General features: G+C 43.4%; 1 protein-coding gene and 1 long non-coding RNA gene across 5 annotated transcripts in view; one reads left to right on the plus strand and one right to left on the minus strand.

Moving 5' to 3' along the window:
- PAWR (pro-apoptotic WT1 regulator) overlaps positions 1–19859 on the minus strand; it is a 60128-nt gene that overhangs the window by 38918 nt on the left and 1351 nt on the right. The window lies entirely within an intron of this gene.
- On the plus strand, positions 6500–18191 carry LOC309379523. Of its 4 annotated transcripts, none has more exons than XR_014172526.1 (5): positions 6500–7179; positions 8683–8754; positions 11960–12089; positions 16706–16771; positions 17951–18191. It is a non-coding gene; the product is annotated as an uncharacterized lncRNA (long non-coding RNA). The 4 variants fall into 4 exon arrangements; XR_014172527.1 differs by having other exon boundaries at positions 6500–7075; XR_014172528.1 differs by having other exon boundaries at positions 6500–7019.

The following is a 19859-nucleotide window of genomic DNA, read 5'->3' on the forward strand; positions in this document are numbered from 1 at the left end:
CCAATCAGGAGCCGCGCTTTGTAATAATAATAATAATAATAATTTATTATTTGTACCCCGCCCATCTGGCTGGGCGGCTTCCAACAGAAATGAAAAATACACTAAAATGTCACATATTAAAAACTTCCCTGAACAGGGCTGCCTTCAGATGTCTTCTGAATGTCAGGTAGTTGTCCATCGCCTTGACATCCGGTGGGAAGGCATTCCACAGGGCGGGCGCCACCACCGAGAAGGCCCTCTGCCTGGTTGCCTGCAACTTGGCCTCTCGCAGGGAGGGAACCGCCAGAAGGCCCTCGGAGCTGGACCTCAGTGTCCGGGCAGAACGATGGGGGAGGAGACGCTCCTTCAGATATACTGGACCGAGGCCATTTAGGGCTTTAAAGGTCAGCACCAACACTTTGAATTGTGCTCGGAAACGTACTGGGAGCCAATGTAGGTCTTTCAAGACCGGTGTTATATGGTCTCGGCGGCCGCTCCCAGTTACCAGTCTAGCTGCCGCATTCTGGATTAGTTGTAGTTTCCGGGTCACCTTCAAAGGTAGCCCAACGTAGAGCGCATTGCAGTAGTCCAAGCGGGAGATAACCAGAGCATGTACCACTCTGGCAAGACAGTCCGCAGGCAGATAGGGTCTCAGCCTACGTACCAGATGGAGCTGGTAAACAGCTGCCCTGGATACAGATTTGACCTGTGCCTCCATGGACAGCTGTGAGTCCAAAATGACTCCCAGGCTGCGCACCTGGTCCTTCAGGGGCACAGTTACCCCATTCAGGACCAGGGAATCCTCCACACCTGCCTGCCTCCTGTCCCCCAAAAACAGTACTTCTGTCTTGTCAGGATTCAACCTCAATCTGTTAGCCGCCATCCATCCTCCAACCGCTTCCAGACACTCACACAGGACCTTTACCGCCTTCACTGGTTCTGATTTAAAAGAGAGGTAGAGCTGGGTATCATCTGCATACTGATGAACACCCAGCCCAAACCTCCTGATGATCCCTCCCAGCGGCTGCATGTAGATGTTGAAAAGCATGGGGGAGAGGACAGAACCCTGAGGCACCCCACAAGTGAGCGGCCAGGGGTCTGAACACTCATCCCCCACCACCACTTTCTGAACACGGCCCAGGAGGAAGGAGCGGAACCACTGTATGACAGTGCCCCCAGCTCCCAGCCCCCCAAGACGGTCCAGAAGGATGTCATGGTCGATGGTATCAAATGCCGCTGAGAGATCCAGCAGAACTAGGAAACAGCTCTCACCTTTGTCCCTAGCCCGCCGGAGATCATCAACCAGTGCGACCAAGGCAGTTTCAGTCCCATGATGAGGCCTGAATCCTGACTGGAAGGGATCCAAATGGTCCGCTTCTTCCAGGCGTGCCTGGAGTTGTTCAGCAACCACTCGCTCAATCACCTTGCCCAAGAATGAAAGGTTTGAGACTGGGCGATAATTGGCCATCGTGGCCGCATCTAAAGATGGTTTTTTAAGAAGCGGTTTGATAACCGCCTCTTTCAGCGGGTCTGGGAAGGCTCCCTCACGGAGGGAAGCATTCACCACCCCACGAAGCCCATCGCCCAGTCCTTCCCGGCTAGCTTTTATAAGCCAGGATGGGCAAGGATCCAGGAGACAGGTGGTTGGCTTCACTCGTCCAAGCAGCCTGTCCACATCCTCGGAGGTAACAGATTGAAATTGATCCCACACAACTTGACCAGACAGGACTCTAGCACTCTCCCGCCCCGGCCCTGCTCCCACGGTGGAGTCTACTTCTTCCCGAATCTGAGCGATTTTATCTGCAAAAAAATTTGCAAAATCATTGCAGGAGAACATGTGGCCCGTACTGGGCCCCGATGTTACAGGTGGTTCCGCTAAATTGTGAACCACCTGAAAGAGTCTCCTGCTGCTGTTTTCTGCAGATGCAATAGAGGCGGTGAAGAAAGTCTTCTTCGCCGTCGCTATCGCCACTTGGTAGGCTCGACGTTGAGCTCTAACCCATGTCCGGTCAGATTCAGAATGAGTTATCCGCCACCGGCGCTCTAGCCGTCTCAACGATTGTTTCATTGCCCTCAGATCTGTGGAAAACCACGGGGCTCTCCGGCCTTCATGCAATCAGAGAGGGCGCTTCGGAGCCAAACAGTCAATAGCCCTGGTTAACTCCACATTCCAGCGGGCCACCAGGGAATCGGCTGAAAGGCCATCAACATGGGATAAAGCATCCCCTACCACTCTCTGGAAACCATTTGGATCCATTAAGTGGCGGGGGCGGACCATCCGAATCGGTCCCACCTCCCTGCAGAGGGGATGGGTCGCAGAGAAGTCTAGTTCCAGAACTGATTCCGTTCGACTTCCAAAGTATGAATGTACATCCAAACCTAGTCTAAGTTGCCAGGGGAGTGGAAAGATGAGCTATTTAGATCACAAAAAATAAATAAAATACACTCTGGTCATTGGTAGCCTTCCCACCCACTTCTGATTTAAGGGTCTTTTTAAATACACCCACCCAGCCAGCAGTTGCCTTTTCAAAAGCTACATTTTAAAACTGTCAACTTCTCTGCAGATTCCAAGCCTTAAGGTAGCTCAGTATATGCCTGAGAGATACAGTCTTGGGGTTTCTCCTTGGTTGAAGGAATAAATAAATAAAATCAGTGGAAATAACCAAGTCCCCCTGTTTGTCCAGGCAGTTTGTTTTGCTATAGAATACTTCAATATAAACATAAACCCAAGTATAAACATAGATTATAAATATTTGCCTGAACTTTGAGTCAACCAAGGACATGCCTCAACGATAGTGTTTTCAGTAAAACATAGGTCTGGAATATGGTCACAGTTAACACAAGAGTTTACAAGATACACCATTTTACATCAACTACTGTGCACCCCTCACTTTTGTTTTGTCTCTTTTCTAGATCTTTATTACTGGTTTATTTCAGCATGACAGTTCACTGTTGTCTGCTTTGTTTCAAATGCAATCATTAGGGAAACCTTTTTAAGTAAAAGTGCAGATAGAGCTGGGGTTTTTTTTTGAAAATCAACATACACAATTTCAGTGACTACAATGTCTCTCTGCATTATCTATTATTTTTAAAGCAGTTAGAGACCACTTCCCTGAAAGCAAATGTGATAGGGTTGTAGATAGAGCCTGACAAAGAATGTAAAATATCTGTAATGAGTGTGTGTGTGTGTGTGTGTGTGTGTGTGTGTGTGTGTGTGTGTGGCAAGGCCCCCGAGCCCACCCCCATTTCTTGGATGATAAAACACACGGACACCAATATTTCGGTTTAATGGGATAATTAAGGCCACAACTTTATTGGTTACAGATGTGAGCAGTATTGGCTTAGGCACTGGAACTGAACCAACTATATCTGACTCCTGCCTGCCATGCAGGTAGTCTCATATAGGTCAACCACCAGTAGGGAGAGCCCTGTTGATGTACATCAGGCTTCCTCAACCCTGGCCCTCCAGATGTTTTGGCCTACAACTCCCTTGATCCCTAGCTAGCAGGACCAGTGGTCAGGGATGATGGGAATTGTAGTCTCAAAACATCTGGATGGGTGAGGTTGAGGAAGCCTGAAGTACATTAACTGCGAGTTCCCCCAGGGTCCCCGATGGGGTCGTGGCACAGCCCTAGCCCATACCCAGGCTTTGGACAGGATCCACACCCCCGGATCCTTTTAACGGAATACCCTTAAAGAGGAGGGGCAGGTGAAGGCCACAACCTCCCCTCCAATAACCAGGTTTTACCAACGCCTAACAGTCAAACCTTACAAAGTTGTGACGATTGCTATGAGGCAGGCAAAAACCACATGGCTGGTGCCAATTTGCTAAGTGGAAAAATTCCCACCTGGCCTCCTCTACAGGTGACCAACTGTGGTCCATAGCAAGGCCAAGATGGCGAACACATGAAAATAGGGCAGGAGGGTGGGAGATCCGGCGGAGGAGGTAAAGAGGAGGAGGCCCCGGTTTAAAAAGGGTAAGCCACGCTCCCCAGTCAACCAGATTGGTTTGCCGAGGGGCGTGATGTGGTCAGGACCCCCAGTGACGCAAGCGGCTTTCCCACGCCACGCCCCCCCCCAGTGTTCACGGGGAGAGCACAAGGCCTGCCTGCAACCCCGCCCCCCGGGAAGAGGAGCAGCCCAAGTAAAATTGCGTAGAAATACAAGTATCATCACCTTTGTGCTTTCTGTATTGGTTTGTCATTAATATTCAGATTCACTGATGGCAATTGTTAAAACCCTAAACCACTTAAATCACCTATGCCATCTACACTGGTGTACAGCTAAAATTTAATTTAATTTATAAAATAAAATTTCATGTTGTAAAATAATCTGCACGGTGCTGGTTAAAGAGCTAACACGATTTCTCACTTTGAAGAGACTTGCCTCTCCAGGCTCATTCATTTGCCCTTCCTCCATGAGACGGTGGTGAGGCTGCAGATGTTTTCTTGTGCCTAAGGGTCCCAGGTATGTATTTATTTATTACATTTATATCCCACTTTTCCTCCAAGGAGCTTAAGGTAGCATACATTTCATTCTCCAAACAACTCAGTGAGGTAGGTTGGGCTGAGAAACAGTCCTAGTCCAACAACATAACCATTACACTATACTGCCTAAGAGACCATGTTGAAAAATTAATGAAGCTTTTCCTGGCCCACTGCAGCCACCTTACCATCTTAGGAAAAAGCAACATTGTGGACCAGGCCTGTGCAGAGCTTGTCTGAGGCCTGGGGCGAAAGTCTTGTTAGAATATTGAAGTTATCAACTCAAACAAAAAACCACCTGGTCCCTGGCTGGGGTCTCCAGCCAGGTTAGCCCTCTGATGCCCAGCACAAGCGTACCCAGCTGTCTCCCTAACCTTGCCTGGTATGGAATCTCCGGAAGGCAGAAGAAACATGATGCTTCCTTTACTGATCATAAAATCCCACTTATTGTGATTGGTCCTTTGGCCTGCTGCAAATGTAACACTTCGTGATCTCCTAAATGTGGAAGGGGGGGTGGATCCATGTATTTCCTCTACACACAGATTGGTTTTGTGTAAATATGTTCAGCACCTAGGCAGCAGAAGCAAACTCCATTTTATTCCTGTAATCATGATAGTGCTATGTTTGAATTTAAAAAGTGAAACCTTTCATACTCAAAGTGTTTGGGGATTTTTTTTTTTACAATGGGTTTAGTCTATTGTATTAGGAATGTGGAAGTATTTGCACAGCCTGAAATGGGGTGGGGAATGTTAATTTTGTGCTTCACAACAAAAGGAATGCATAGAGCTGTTTAAAGCCACCCCCACCCCAAGGTAAGACCATTAATGCAAGATAAACAACATTCAGGTAACATCCCTCCAGCATTTGAAACTTGTTAAAGGCATCCTGAACAGAATGCAGTTTTCCTGAAAAATGTGACAGTATGATTGGACAAGGAAAGCTAAATTTAAACAAAACTAAATTCCACATGCAGCTTAACTGAGCATATTTGGGTCAAGTGTTTCTACAATTAACAGAAGTCCTAGCTTGGGGTCAGTTTCTGTGACTGCTCATACTGTGGCCACTGAAGCTGGTACTACCATCTAGCCACTGGTGGGGTGCACAGAGGGGGCCATGTGCAAGCAGATAACACACAGTGTGAGTAGCAGATGCTGAGTTTCTGGCACACAGGAGGTTGGTCCTCAGCCTAGACATTTCAGCCTAGAAGCAGATAACTAAAGTTTAAAAAGAAGCACAGTGACAAAACTCAATCTGATTCCAATAAACTAAAAATATTCAAACAATTACAACACAATTCCATGTAAAGAGGAACACTTGCCTGAGAACCATTTTGGTACGGCAGGTTATTTGAGCCAGAAGCTGAAACGAAAGCCAAATCTTTATCAGGTAAGAGAACCCTCTCTGCTCAAAACCTCTAACCTACATTTGCATTAGTGCAATGCCACGTCTCAGACAATGTTGCAACCACAGTAAAACTGATGAGAGGAAACTGATGCTTTCCAAGTTGTGCTTTTTTTTTTAAAGGTCAGTAAGCATTTTTCCACATCAACAGCCACAAAGAGGGGAGAAAGGGGCTATTATCAGCAGCTTACAAGATTGTATGAATAATTTTAATGATTAAGGTAAAGGTAAAGGGACCCCTGACTGTTAGGTCTAGTCGCGAATGACTCTGGGGTTGCTGCGCTCATCTCGCTTTATTGGCCGAGGGAGCCTGCGTATAGCTTCTAGGTCACGTGGCCAGCATGACTAAGCCGCTTCTGGCGAACTAGAGCAGCACACGGAAACACCGTTTACCTTCCCGCAGGAGCGGTACCTATTTATCTACTTGCACTTTGACGTGCTTTCGAACTGCTAGGTTGGCAGGAAATTTTAATGATTACTCTGTTATTTAACAGTAACTTTTGTGTGATACCTACACAGCCTCTTTCTCCAGGATTCTTGGCAGGCAGATGGGGCCCTCTTGAGGAGGTGTAAGCAGCTAAGGGAGATTCAAGAAGTTCCCAGTTATACTTCTGCCATTCCATTTTGATAAGGAAAGGAAACGTTCTGGTAAGACTAGTCTGGTTGATGGCCCAATGCAAGAAGAAGAAGGAAGAAGAAGAAGAAGAAGAAGAAGAAGAAGAAGAAAACAAACCAGAATCACTAGCCTGAAATGTGTTGTGCAAGTGCAAGTGTAAGAATTGTTGGGTAAAACTCACAAGTCACAGAGGTCAATCATGTGTTACAAGATAGTTTCATGCATTTCAGCAGATTTACATTCTTCCCGTCAGGAACTACTGCATCTACTGCATTCTATTGCACTCTGCATGCATGCATGCACCCTACTTGTTGGTTTTAACAGATTATAATTGACCTTAAAACCCCGGTTTGGGAAATCCCTTACAGATGACCACAGTGCCTGGAGTCAGACAGGTTGTGTATCCACAGCAGTGGCCAGAGGATGAATGGCCGCTGGGAGGAGAGCAGAGAGGAGAAACCCCATGCTGCATCTGCAGCAACACAACAGGACTTCTTCATCCTCCCACAGCTGCGATAAAGCATGTCTCTCCCATATCGGTATCCTCAGCCACAGCTGGCGCTGTAACTTTAGCTGCTTGACTTCAACCCCAAAGGTGCACTCCTTGTCTCCCGAGACAGAGAGATGCCAACAACAAAAATAATCAGGGCACCGACTCCTGATCACTTCTCATTCCCTAGAATGAAAGCTTTAAAGACAGTATGCTAATGCTCCTCCTCCTGTTATATCAATGAACTTCTTTCAGTCCCCCAATGGGCAGAAAACTCCCATCTACATGTTCCCACATTAGTTTACTTCTTGCAGGGGGCCAAATGACAGACACACCCAAACCTTACAATATGTTCATCACCAGCAAAAATTGTCTTAAAACAAGATATCCTCAGTCTTCTAAGTATAATTTTTATCTGGTGCTGCACCAGCTTTAAAACTGAGATTTCTTGAAAGATTTTTCATACTGATGGAATAAAAATACATTTTGTAAGAAATGGAATTAACGGTAACATGCTAAGAAACAGTCACACCCTGAATGGTTTAAGCCCAAATATGTAAAGGATCATCTCCTTCCTTACAGACCCTCATAGGTGTTAGGATCAGCAGAGGGAAGTTGGTAGTTCCACCACCCTTATAAATATGGGGGCTCCCCTAGGAGAGGGCATTCTATGCAGTAGCCCCAAAGAAGTGCTCTAGCACCTTCATTATGTAGCTTTTGACAGATGCTGAAGATGCACCTCTTTACCCTGGTCTTTGACATTTGAGATGAATCATCTTGAATGTAATGTTTTTCAAATTTTTGCAATGATGTATTTTTAAACTGTTATAGCCCACCCTGGGACCTCATGGTGAAGGGTGGGTAAAACATTAGATGCTGCTGCTGCTGCTATCATTGATGCAGTGCAATTCACTTAAATATTGTGGCCTGGGTCAGGGAGTGTGGCCTGGAACAGGTTCTGAGGGGCAAATAAAAATACCCAGAGGGTCATATTTGGTTCTCTGTTCCCCTCCCTGCTTCGGTAGCTAGAAATCCCATATAGTGCATAGTGTCCCCAGACTTGCCTCTTCCAACCTGAAATAAGTGAAGCATATGATGCCTGCTCTGCTTTTCACTTAAATATTTTCTGTTTAATACAATGCTGTTTGTTCAATTAAGTCTTCAATGCAGGAAAGAGGAGACAGTCCTCCACAAAGTTGAACATAAAGGCCCCAAAAATGTCATTACACTCCGCCTGTGTAAAAAGCCATCATACAAAGTAACTTGGCCTTAACATTCTTTACAAGTGACTGCAGGGAGAACATGCTTTTGTTTAAATAAACAGCCCCTACTGTAATAATAACTTCTAAGTACCCTTTAAAGCACTTTTTTTTTGTTTCATCCTTGAAAGAAAAACATATCTAAAGGAAAGTGCCACTTCACTGCTACACTCTGACTTTCAAGTTTACTTTAAAATGTAAGTTTTAGTACATTGCTATTTAAATAAGCAGCATTTAGATGAAAAGCAACAGTCAACTTTGGTGATAAGCTCTTTGGCTTGAGTAGAAATACTAAATTTCACGTCCAACCCCACTTATGTTTCCTTCTTTTCTCTTTTTAAGGCCTTTTGCTTTAGAAGGAACATCCATTGCTTCATTATGAGGAGCGGTAAAGGAGCCCATAACATTATTTTTATATCTTTTATTTATTTTGTGTTGTTTTATCTGAGATAGGAAGGCAAGAACCAGAAGCTTGTAACCAAATAAAGCAAGGAGTAGACATCTCTGCAACACAAGGACAACAGCGTATTTTATAGTATTTTACAATATGATCCTATGATGGAGCCAGAGTTATTGGTCAGCATGTTGGACTCGGAATGTTGGTCTTCTGGAAGACCAGCATTTCAATCCCTATTCTGCTATGAAGCACATTAGGTAATCTTGAACCAGAGTGACTTTCAGCCTAATTTACCTTGCAGAGTTCTTGTAAGGATAATACAGGAAGTGGGAGAGCAATTTGTGTTAGAAACTGACATATGAAAGCTAGGGGCTAAATAGCACCTTAAACCTAGGTTATGGATGCAACAACAGAATGTCTAGGCATACTTTTTAAATAACAAGAATACAGCAGAAACTCGGGTTGTGAAAGTGATCCGTGTGGGAGGCACATTCAAACCCGCAGCGTTCGCAATCCGCAGCACTGCGTCTGCGCACACGTGAGTCGTGATTCGGTGCTTCTGTGCATAGTGCGATTTAGTGTTTCTGCACATGCGTGAGCGCTGAAACCCGGAAGTAACCCGTTCCAGTACTTCTGGGTTCGGCGCGGTGCACAACCCGAAAACATGTAACCGGAAGTGTCTGTAACCCTAGGTACCACTGTACAAAGCTAAAAATGAATGAACTGCAGCTAAAGTCTTATGTTCATTTTTAACGTGGTCTACTCCTTTCCCTATGTGACACGGGTGGCGCTGTGGTCTAAATCACAAGGCCTGGGGCCTGCCAATCAGAAGGTCAGCAGTTCGAATCCCCGCAACGGGGTGAGCTCTCATTGTTCGGTCCCAGCTCCTGCCCACCTAGCAGTTCGAAAGCACGTCAAAGTGCAAGTAGATAAATAGGTAACACTCCAGTGGGAAGGTAAACGGAGTTTCTGTGCGTTGCTCTGGTTCGCCAGAAGCAGCTTAGTCACACTGGCCACATGACCTGGAAGCTGTCTGCGGACAAACACCAGCTCCCTCGGCCTATAGAGCAAGATGAACGCGCAACCCCAGAGTTGTCCGCAACTAGGTCAGGGGTACCTTTACCTTTACCTACCGCTTTCCCTGCTCCTAATATTCTTAAGAGGGTCTCTTCTACAGTCTTCAGAGAGTAGCTGGAAGTGGGGAGGCAGAAAAAGGTCCTCCTTTTCTTCCACTCTGCAGTTTTAATCTGAAATTTTAGGCGCAGTTAAAAAATACCCCAGAGCTCAGAAACAGCTTGTGCTATTTAAATTCCCTGTTGCAAAATGTGCCTAGAACAATGGGAGTTTCAAACACTGAGAGCCATGTACATTACCTTGAACTTCTTGGAAGAAAGGTTGAAAATTACAGTAATAAATACATGTTTACTCAAAAACAAGTCCTGCCAATTCTAATGGGATTTATTCCTTAATAAGTGTACATAGGATTGCAAGATGTAATCTATACTTGGTAGATGGAATTTCTCATGTGGTAATACTTTGCTGCAATTATTTTCACTTCACTTTCGCTACACCCAAGTAGATTCCAAAGTTGTTCTACTTTCCGGTCAACTTTTAATAAATTGTTTTTTCACCCCACTTTCCCATCCATGTGGGCCTTAAAAGGTGCTGACAATAACTTGGTCATTAAAAGGTTGGTGCTACTTAAATTACAGGAAGATGATAACACAAAAAATAAAAGGTAGGTGTGTTCCCAGTATCCATATTAGGTCAATAACTTTATTAGGATCACTAGAATATCACAGAGCAACACATATGCTACAACTAGTTAAATTTTCATTCACTCAAAAGATGGAGGAGGCCCTAGATTTAGAATTCAGAAGGAGGCATATCAGTCACAGCTAACCATGATTTTCTGGCATTTCAGTCCTACAAACACATTGAAAGCAGTGGCGTAGCGTGGGGGGTGCAAGGGGTGCCGGCCGCACCGGGCGCAACATCTGGGGGGGCGCACTCGCCACCTCCAGAGTCGCCGAAGAGCCTCGGGGCTCAGCTCCTTTGGGAGGAGGGGTCGGGCTGGGTGACCAGGGGGAGCAGCAGGCGCCAGCAAGGAGGTCCGGAGCCGGAGCCTGGCCAGGATCGGGCGCGGGATGGGGCGCAAGAGGGAGGGGAGAGTCGAGCCTGTCCGCCCCGCAAGGACTGCTGCGAAGAGGCGGGAGGGAGAGGAGGCCCCTTGGGAGGAGCGGGCAGGTGCTGGGGCGGCAGTGCCGGGCGGGGGCCGAGGGGTGGGCGCCCCCCTGCGCGGGCATCGCCTCGCCGCCGCCACGGGCTTGGCTGGGCGACCGGCCGAGGGGAAGCGCCAAACAAGGCCAGGATCCAGGCCCGCCCCGCTCTCCTTATTTGGCGCCCATTTCCGGCTCCCGGGTGGCCTCCTCCCACCTGCTCTCGCTACCAGTGGAAAGAGAGACGGAGGTGCAGCGGAACCCGCAGCCTTTGCAGGCGCTGCCGGCCGGGGGAGGGGAGCGCGGAGGAGCCCCGCGGGGCCTGGGCCCGGCCAGCCGAGGGATCTTGTGGCGAGGAAGGAGCCCAGTCTGCGCCCTCCTTCCCCACAGAGCTGCAGAGGGAAATCAAGGTTCTCCTGCTAGTTTCTCTTCTTCTCTCCCCCCCCCCACTGCGTTACAACCGTGCCCCCCTTCTCGGTGCACATAGCACGATTGCAATCTCTCTCTCACCCCCCCCCCCAAGTTAAACTAATGGAGCAAGCCAGCGCCAAAGATTTGTAGAACTGTGAATACCCGGCCCAGGCAGCAGCAAGAAGCTGGCAGCGGCGGCAGGTTAGGGGTTAGGGGTGCAAATTACTTGCCTTGCCCCGGGTTATGGGGTGCAAATTACTTGCCTTGCCCCGGGTGCTGACAACCCACGCTACGCCGCTGATTGAAAGGCCCAGTTTTAATTAAAATTATTTACAAAGCAAGTTGGCTTAGGACTAAGGACCATATCCAGGGCTATTTGCAATTAAACTGATTTCCATTTAGAAAGCTTAATAGGCTATCTGTGGCCAGATCCACCATTAATATGTTGCTGTAAGATAGTGATCTGATTTGCAGCACAATTTCCAATATCAAACTAACCTAATAATAATAATAATGTTAAGCTAGTTATTTGTGCCAGGAGTAGTCTTTGTTATGCAAAGAACTCTCTATTATTTGTCTTCTCATCAAGATCTAGTAAATTAACGTTACAGCTCAAGTGTCAGTGGATTTTCAATATTCTTTAAGTATGGTCATCTCTGGATAAACGCTTAGCTCATTTTATTTACTTTTTTCTTACCCTGAGGCTGAGTCATAGAGAAAGGGGTGCCATGAATGCTAAATAGCTATTTGCACTTGCTACAGAAGCTGGACTGCATAGAAAACAGCTTTTGAATGGAGTTTGAATACTACCTAATTCCTCTTATAGTTACTTGGTAAGTAAAAAAGCACTTTTACTGATGCTTATCCAATTTTCTATCACTGCTTCTCAGCTGGCTTCCAGACCCAATTCAAAATAAAGACCAAAATGGTCTAGAGACAGAATATGTTAAGTACCACTTCTTCACACATGATCATATTCACTCAGCAGAGACCTTTGGGTGACCTGCTCTGTAGTCTCTGACCAGTGGATCTACAGTGGATGCCTGCAAGAAACTTTCAAGAGTATAAATTCTGTGTTAAGGTTATATTGTGGTTTTGTTATGCTTTTTTAGGCATGTTGACTAGTTTAATAGTTGGGACTCTGCTCTCTATTCTGAGAATCATTCAGTATTCAGAGATAAAATCCTAGCAAAAGTTATTATTTCTTGTTTTCCTTATTGCAAAGCTGCATTTTGCAAAAGACAAGATGGTGTGCTATAAAAAGTTCCACAGATTAGCCATTTTAATGCAATTTTAAGTATACGTGTTCATAGGGTTAAAGTGTAAAGTTCCAAGTCTTGGAGACCAACCATTGCTGCTTTACCAAAATAGTTGCCAGAAAAAAAGAAAAAAGGAAGGATTTCACTTTAAGCAGTTCTATAATCTCTTTGAAAGAAACTAATAATTTAGGATTATTGTTGCAGTCACACCTGAGGGAGTGGTATAAGCAGCTCAAAAGCTAAATTGGCCTATTTGCAAGCAGCCATTAACCTAGTTATTTTAAAATGAGACAGTTTTGTAGTTCATCCAGTTTCAGCATAAGATCCCACAATCATGCAAAAGTATTAGGGGAATTCCTCCAGGAATTATTGCCACAAGTTTATAAGCTATACAAGAGTTACACTACAATCCCTTATCCAGCTCCCTAAAATTAAGTTCCAATGAACATAATAAGGACTTGCGTCTGAAAAAATATGCATGGGATTGCACTATTAGTCAAGCAACAGCACTAATGAAGAAGAAAGGAGGGTGGAACCCGAACAATGTAGAAAACAAATAATGCACAAAAGGGTGTCAAAATTGGGTGCAATATCAATAATGTTATATAACATATGAATAAACCAGCTTCCACTGTATAGAAATTTTATATCCCCTTAATATATAAAGTGGTTGGTAGTTTAGTGGTGATCCCCTTTTCTTCTCATTTTTTATTTCATGGGAGTTAAGGCACCTAGGTATGACTGAATTTATTTAGTTGTGCAGTTTGAAGTTGGTCTCTCAAGTTTAAATAGGTTTCTAATTAATAATTTGACTTGTATGTGAGCTTTTATAACATGTTAGGACCCACTTTTAACTCAAATTTGCTTCTGGGGACCATTTCTTAATCCTTTACCGTATATTTGCCTGGTGGTAGTACTCCTGTTGTGACCCACCTTGGATCAATTACAATGGAAATCATATAGTACTTTGTACAAATACACTGGACAACCTGGGTCGGTCAACAGGCATGATATCTAAATGGAACTTCCATGTACCACATAAATGTACCTCTGTGTGCTGGGGACAAAAGATAGGAAAGCTATTGCCTTTTTACCTCACTTGTTGGAAATAGCTGATTAAGTTCATCAGTTACAAGGAAGATGGCAGGTTGAACCAGGAGTTATAGGTGCAAAGAAGCAATCATGGTTGTTCCCACATTTTTGAAAGTATTACCGGTAATCTAGTAATTGGTTTTGCCTCCAACACTAATTGAAACACACAGATTAAGAGGCAATGCACTATCTGGATAATTTGTTTATTATTTGCTGAATCACTTTATATTAGAAATATCACAGCAATGTACGAAAAAGAAAAATAAGCTCCTTAAAAATAACTAGTAATAAAAACAAAGAACTTTTGAAATGGAAATTTTTCTACTCAACATCACTGGGATACAGGAATTGTTCATGTGGCTTCCAACACACTTACTTCAGCATTTAGTTCAGTTTTAGAATGTATTTGAGCTAATTTAACATATAATAATTAAGAAACCACAATTATAGACACACCTATTGATAACAATAAGTTAAGCAACCAATGAACCCTTGTACTTCCTTATTCCATTCCTCTACTTGCTGAGTCATTATGTTGTCCCATGTCTAAAATTAGGATACACCACTTCCAAAATGCTGTAATCTGACTTGCAATCTAATACAACGTATACAACATTATGTGTTTAGAAATGGCATCCCAAAGGCAATTACAATTTCTAATCTTTTAATGGCAGATTAACAGATTAGTCTGGGGTTGCAATACTATAAAATTTTACCTTGCAAAAAACTAAGCTGAACCATGTTTGACAGTGAAACATACTGCCTCACAAGAATGTAGGGCCTAATTTGTTACAGGTTTTAAAGCAAAGGTGGCTCCCATCCTATTAGGGGTGCTGTAGTATATTTCCCACATTGGCAGGTGGTTTGATGGGTCCCTTTCAGCTTTGTAGTTGCAGCCAACTACTCAGAGCAGAAACACTAAAAATCAATTGACTAATTTAAGACTAGTGAGTTCAGTGGCTCTGCTCCAAGTATGACTTAAATAAGATACCTCTATCATACCACTTCTGATTAAACACTGAAATAAATCTGAATCTAAGTAAACAGGTGTAGGATGGTACGGTAAGCCTAGGCTTTGATTTGAATTTTTGAAAAGCTGGACTGAACACTACTCATTGCAAGCTTAGTTCAGTTCTGCATTGAATACAGGAAATTTTGAATTCATAAGAATACTTAATATTGCTCATGAAAATACGTATGGCCACAAACCAGAATTCATTACCATAATAGATACAAGCAGGGGAATATTGTGGGGAAAGGCTTATATGGATTGGGGTTACAAACTTAATGTAGAATTATGAGTAACACAAGATGCATGTGCTTGTATACCACAGATCTTAAAATCTACCACAAAGTATACTTCGTATCTGACACCAAATTTTGGATACAAGTTCCAACGCAATCTACCAAGTCATACTTGTTCTAACTTTGTTATCTTATAATGTTTAATCGCAAGATTCATTTTCAAATAAACAGTAGCAAACTTGGGAGGGTTAGGCATGAATCCTTGCTCAGTTGTTAAATTCAATGGCAAACTAGCTTCAGGTAAGTCACTTGCTACATTTGTAGATCATGCTAAACCATGGTTTAACATGATATACATAAATGACAATCCAAGGATTGGATAAAACAACAAGCTGACCTGAAAAGGAACTGAAAGTAAATGCTTCCGAAATAAGTTCAGGCTGAGACTTGCTCAGGCTAATTTCAATCCATGTATGTCATGTGAAACCAAACCACAGTTTGCCATGATGTAGCAACTGTCTTGCCATTTACCTTTATTACTGAGAACATCTAATGCTGATTTCAGTTCTTCGGGGAAAGTGTGGAATACAATTCCAACTATGTAGATAGATCACTTGGGGGAAACCTTTGGCCCTCCAGATGTTGCTGAATTACAACTCCCAGAAGCCCCAGTAAAGGTAAAGGTAAAGGTACCCCTGCCCGTACGGGCCAGTCTTGCCAGACTCTGGGGTTGTGCGCCCATCTCACTCAAGAGGCCAGGGGCCAGCGCTGTCCGAAGACACTTCCGGGTCACGTGGCCAGCGTGACATTGCTGCTCTGGCGAGCCAGAGCTGCACACGGAAACGCCGTTTACCTTCCCGCTGGTAAGCGGTCCCTATTTATCTACTTGCACCCGAGAGTGCTTTCGAACTGCTAGGTTGGCAGGCGCTGGGACCGAGCAACGGGAGCGCACCCCGCCGCGGGGATTCGAACCGCCGACCTTTCGATCGGCAAGCCCTAGGCGCTGAGGCTTTTACCCACAGCGCCACCTGCGTTGATACAGGTTTGTAATTTATACTAATTCCAAATTGAAACAGAGCATGTATTGGGCCCTAATATGAAATATAGTATATTATATAGTATCTTAAGAGGATGGCATCAACAGACAAAATAACAACTTGCTACTGTTATTTCATCTACACATTAAATAGTTCAGCCTGCTCATCAGCCCTTATCTAGTAAGAACGTTGAGCCAACATCATTCACTTTGTCCATCATTCAGACCACAAATCCTCAAATCCCTGCCTAGTCTTCTAACAAACTTCTACATCCATGACAAATTCCAGATCTTTAAATTCAAGTACCTCCTCAGTCTACCCGCCCAAACATATTTTATGTATAACTTTTTATTTTGACCTCATCATAGCCTGCTCTCTTTAAAGGTCTATTTCACACTTTTGCTCCCCAATGTGCAACTCCTGGAATAGCAACATGATGCCACCTCTTTCCTCCCTCCTTTTAAAAACCTTCCTCTAAGTCTACCGTCTGTGTGTGAAACCCTTAACTGCCCCAGCCTTCATGGTCTCCATCACCAAAGAAAAGTATAATGGGTTTATTTCAGCCTCTTCATGTGCTACTCTTATTTCTCCCTGCTTATAATAATTCCTATTTATATATCAAATTCACCATAACAGTCCTAGGGCTGAATTTGGCCCTCCAGAGTCCAGACATCTCTATAAGGCCCACAATATTTTAACTACAAAGGCTTCAGAGCAACTTTTAAAACTGCTAGGGGGGAAAAATCATCATTATTGAAGACAGAATTGCATTAATGGTGAGATAGTGAACACAACTGATTTCTTCTTTACAAACAGCACTAAGATATGCTGAAAAAGGAAGAACAGTTCCACTGAAAGGCTGGAAAAACCTGTTCAGTAAAGGTAAGAGAAAGTTTTGCCAGTATCATTGAGTTCAACTGAATGATGTTTTGGAGGTAAGGAGTGGGGGGGGGGGGAGATACAGCACAGGTGTCTTCTAGTTGCCATGCTGGTGCCTTTGTAACAGAGGAAGCATAAATAAAAAGCCCCAGCTGATGTTCCATAGAGTGCATATAAAAGAGAGAAAGACTGAGATCAGGGGAGCTTGTAAGTTGCTCAGCATATTTTAAAGAGGAAGCACAAATAATTTTCCTCAGCCTCCTTGTGTCCTCTAAATGCCTAAAGATTCAAAGTAGAATCACAAAAATATCAGGCCTTAAAAAGTCAGAACATCTGAATATTCTGATATTGAATCTCTGGGCTGCAGCAGATATCAGAAGAAATTATCCTGACCTAGAAATGGCTACTGAAGATGCCAGATGGTAGTCCTTCATAGGGCAGGACACCTGCATCTAGGTGGCTGTTGCCTCTCACAGATTCTGGATCCTGGTGGCGGATGCAAGAAGAAATGAGGCAATAAATGTGTTTGTGTTCCTCTGAGTCTTCAGATGTTCTGACTTTTTAAAGCCTAATATTTTTGTTCTAGTAGCAGCTGGAACATCTGAAGAGGTCCTTAGGAATGGGGCAGTAATGTACACAACTTTGCCCACCATCTTACCCCAATAACATTTTTCCATGTTGTATTTTAAATGTCTTGCAAGCTGCCATATACTGTAAGAAAAGCATCTTACACAAAATATATCAATTTTCACCTGCAGAGGATTGATTTTCTTTTGCACTATGTTTTTATACTTCACTTAAAAGTGTTTTTAGAAGCACATTTCAAGAGAAGATAAACTCTATTGAAACAGTGCATATTCACTGAGCGTTTACACAAGCACTGTTTGCACAGTTACTTTTAAGTAGCAAATTTCTACACCTGCTGCCTTCCCAGCAAGCTAAGTTTGTTCCCATGAGTCTTTCCTTTCCCTTCAAGTGGCAAGCATACTGCTGCACCAGGCAATTCAAATCTGTTACCTGCGAATTTAATCAAGATTACAGAACACATTGTGTGTTGATCAGTTTACAAATGTCAGGATGTTTGTGTTAGCACCAATGGCACGTTATTAATAATTGCTACAACTATTTTGCTTTCCAGTGGTCATCACTGTTTGTTCTTTTTCCCATTTCTTTTGCATAAAGAAAGTCCATGACTCACTTCAGTTTAAAGAATCAGGTCAGTTAATGTGGAGAAGTGTTGTCTGTTAGAGAAGACTATACCAGGCTAGCAACTTCTTGTGCCCCTCACTTGAGAAGGATCCTGACATTACAGAATGGTAGCTGCAAAATAATGATCAAGTAAAAGGAAGATAAAGAGTGATTTCTGGTGATGAAAGGTGTGTCTGCAGTTTACAAACCCAAGAAAATAAAATGGTTAAGGTAGCTACATTTATTGTTTCCTTTGGGGATCTTGAGAAGAAACTTGTGAAGACATGCACTAGATTTTTCCCTAAATCTTCTTCCTCTTAGCTTGAAAACACTGAAGATATTATTATCATGCTTTTGCATTCCTTTAAAAGCATTTTTAAATTAATGCCAGATTTTTATACTAGTAGAAACCCACAGAAGACAGCTACATTGGCTAACGAAAATATATTTTTCTCCTTTCTTCAAACCACTGCATTTTTTCCAGTGAAAGAAATTGCTTTGGATTCAGAACTACATTACATTTTCACCTGAACAGATACCTCAATTTCCTTTCTTTGCTGTTTTAGCTCTGATAAGACTTTTTAAAAAATTGTTATAGGAAGTGTCTCTGACACTCAAGGGGGAACTGTAAAAGGGCAGAAAAATTCAGTGTGCATGAATCTTTATGTCCTGCTTTGAAAGTGTTGCTTGATAACTGTTTCAATATCAAAGGATTTTTTGAAAAATCCATACTACACATCTTAATTAGCTTTCCAATGGCAAAATGTTATCAACTCTTATTTTTTGTGTGTTAATGTACTGTTACTGTTAACTATCACCATTTGTGCATTTCATTTCCTTCTGACAGTATGTTTGCTATCTCTTCCTGGCCCCCCCCCCAAAGAAAATGGGATTATATTCTGCAGTTCAGAAGCATTTCATGCACAGGAAGAAGTAGATTCCGTAACAAGAGTGTTAGTCTTTAAGGTCCCACAAGAACCCTGCCTGTTTTTATTTGAGTGTAAATAAATTGTAGAGTTATACTATTTTCATCAATGCTCTCTTAGACCTACCTTGTTGCAGGCAAACCATACAGAAAAAGGAAACCCATATGTATTACAGACCACAATTACATTCATGCTTTGTAACTGTGAAGGAAAGGCCTGCAGCATCTGCTTTGCATACAGAAGGTCCCAGGTTCAATCCTCAGCATCTCCGGGTAGGTCTGGGAAAGATTCCCTGATGGAACCTGGACAAATGGCTACCTGCCAGTGTAGCTAAAACTGAACCAGGATGGACTGTTGTTCAGTCTTGGTACCAAGGGAGCTTCCTATGTTCCTAAGATTACCCAAAGTAAGACCCATCATTTCTCTGGAACTTACCCCTGCAAGCCAGGATAGAAAAATCAGTTTCTGTCAGGAGCTACAGTCGCTTTACTTACCAATACCAAAACATGCAGCAGAGTGGGTACCACATCTTACTATTTAAAACCGTTATAAGCAAATTGTTCCAGTAGATTAGTGGTGGGGAACTTGTGGCTTTCAATATACTGTTAAGACTCTAGCTCCCATCAGACCCAGTCAGCATGACCAATGATCTGAGGTTTAGTCCCACAGCATCTGAAAGGCGACAACCCCAACCATATATATATGTGTGTGTACACACACACATATATATGTACATATACATCTGTGTGTATATATAAACACACACACACACACATATATACAGTATGTATATGTGATTATCGTCTTCCAAGGCAACTACTCTATTCCAAACTTAAAAACGGATAGCGTAATGCTGGTCGTCAACAAAAGAGGTTTAAAGACTGTCTCAAGGCAAATTTAAAAAAATGTAGTATAAACACCAACAATTGGGAAACACTTGCCTGTGAGCATTCCAATTGGAGAACAGCCTTTACCAA

Source organism: Podarcis melisellensis (assembly GCF_964234715.1).
Source record: "Podarcis melisellensis genome assembly, chromosome: 10".
In the NCBI taxonomy this organism is placed as follows: Eukaryota; Metazoa; Chordata; class Lepidosauria; order Squamata; family Lacertidae; genus Podarcis; species Podarcis melisellensis.